General features: G+C 37.2%; 1 pseudogene; it reads left to right on the top strand.

Moving 5' to 3' along the window:
* The first annotated feature begins 729 nt into the window (after nucleotides 1-729).
* Nucleotides 730-1,900, top strand: LOC110192014 (nucleosome assembly protein 1-like 1 pseudogene; annotated as a pseudogene).
* The last annotated feature ends 510 nt before the right edge of the window (nucleotides 1,901-2,410 follow it).

Genomic DNA, 2,410 nt, shown 5'->3' with positions numbered 1-2,410 from the left:
CCTCAGACACTAGCTATGTGACCCTGGCGAAGGCACTTGATCCTGTTTGCCTCAGTTTCTTCATCTTTAAAGTGAGCCAGTGAAGTAAATGGCAAATCATTCCAGTATCTTTGCCAAGAAACCTCCAAATGGGTTCTCAAAGAGTCACACATGCCTAAAAACTACTACACATTGTTATTAGCATAGCATCATTGTTATCATCATCATCATCATCATCATTATGAATTGCTGCAGCAGAACCAAATAAACCATTACCTTATGTCCAACTTTCTGAAAATGAGTCACTCTGAAGAATAGTTGTATGGTCCAAGGCCAGGCCTTTCCAAGTTAATTGGACCTTCCAATGCTTGTAATTTTATAACTCTAATTTTATAACAAGAGCCACCTCCACACCAGGATTAGACATTGGGGTAGGGCTTCAACAGAGGTATTATTTTATTATGTAATAGAAATTTAATGTAATTAAGAAACTAAAATCCCTTCACTTGTAAAATGTCTTAAATATTTAGAATTCATTGTTCCAAAGGACTCCTAGATTAGTGCCTTGCACACTATAGGCAATCATACATGTTTGATAAATGAATCAGTGGTTAAAAAATTGTAATTTGGGCCTCCTTCTCCTCCTCCTTTGCCTCCTTCATCTTCTCCCGCTGCTGCTGCTGCCACCGCCACCCTGAGTCACAGCCTGAGCAGCAGCAGAAGATCTCAAATATTCAGAGGTCTTACAACATGGTGGATATTGATAACAAAGAAACTGAACTTGATCAACAAGATATGGAAGACGTTGAAGAAGTGAAAGAAGGAGAAACTGGTGAAGATGCAAATAGCAAAGCTCATCAGTTGACTGTTTAGATGATGCAGAATCCTCAGATTCTTGTAGCTCTTCAAGAAAGATTGGATGGTTTAGCTGGAACATCAACTGGATACATTGAAAGCTTGCCAAAAGTAGTTAAGGGACGTGTAAATGTCCTCAAAAACCGTCAGGTGAAATTTGCACAGACAGAAGCCAAGTTCTATGAGGAAATTCATGCTCTTGAAAGAAAGTATGCTGTTCTATACCAGCCACTTTTTGATAAGTGAAATCATCAATGCAATTTATGAACCTACAGAGGAAGAACGTGAATGGAAACCAGATGATGATGAAGAGATTTTAGAGGCAATGAAAGAGAAGGTTAAGCTTGAAGAGGAGAAAAAAGATGAAGAAAAAGAAGACCCTAAAGGAATTTCTGAATTTTGGCTGAGTATTTTTAAAAATGTTGACTTGCTCAGTGATATGGTTCATGAACCTATTCTGAAGCACTTCAAAGATATTAAAGTGAAATTCTCAGATGCTGGCCAATCTATGAGTTTTACGTTAGAATTTCACTTTGAATCCAATGAATATTTCACAAATGAGGTGTTGAAGAAGACATATTTATATGTGGTCAGAGAATCAGATGATTCTTATCCCTTTTCCTTTGATGGACCAGAAATTATGAGTTGCACAGTGTGTCAGGTAGATTGGAGAAAAGGGAAAAATGTCACTTTGAAAACTATCAAGAAGAAACAGGAATGCAAGGGACGTGGAACTGTTTGAACTGTGACAAAAATAGTTTCCAATGATTATTTCTTCAATTTCTTTTCTCCTCCTGAAGTTCCTGAGAGTCGAGACCTGGATGATGATGCAGAAGCTATCCATGCAGCAGACTTTGAAAGTGGTCACTTTTTACATGAGCATATAGTCCCGAGATCAGTATTATACTTCACAGGAGAATCTATAGAAGATGATGATGATGATGATGATGATAAAGAAGGTGAAGAGGCTGATGATGAGGAAGGGGAGGAAGAAGCTGATGAGGAAAATGATCCAGAATATGATCCGAAGAAAGTTCCAAACCCAGCCATGTGGAAACAGCAGTGATCAGTGTGTGCTGTGGCCTTGAGGATTACTGCACTGTCCCAGCCTAAACACATCTAGCAGTTACTTAAAGCCTTATGTTTTGTATTTTCTCGATGGAATCAAGTAAACAATTTTTGTTAAAAAAAGGAAAAAAAGAAAAGATGAACATTTAAGAACCAGTTCAAACTGTAGGTTCATTCTACTTAGCATTTTAATAGTATAATTTTTGCCGGATATGTAGAATGCAGTGAATCCCCTAACACATGTCCATTGCTACATATTTTGGTTCTTGTGAAGTCTTTTGTCATGTAGCTATTAGACTGCAGCTGGAAAAATTATCCAAACTATTATTTGAGACTGATATTGGTTTATAAAAAAAGAAATCCTTCTGAAGAACTAACCAAAGTATTTTTTTCAGCCCAGTAGTTGAATGGGTTTAAGTCTACTTGCACTAGCTGTACCTTCATTACTTTGTTAGAGAAATGCAGTGACTTGTACTAACCAGGAGACAAAGAATTTTGAAATTTGATT

The sequence above is a fragment of the Phascolarctos cinereus genome, unplaced genomic scaffold (assembly GCF_003287225.1).
Source record: "Phascolarctos cinereus isolate Bilbo 61053 unplaced genomic scaffold, phaCin_HiC Scaffold_4;HRSCAF=312, whole genome shotgun sequence".
Classification (NCBI taxonomy): Eukaryota; Metazoa; Chordata; class Mammalia; order Diprotodontia; family Phascolarctidae; genus Phascolarctos; species Phascolarctos cinereus.
The sequence above is the reverse complement of the archived record's forward strand: the minus strand, read 5'-3'. Positions and strand labels throughout refer to the sequence as shown.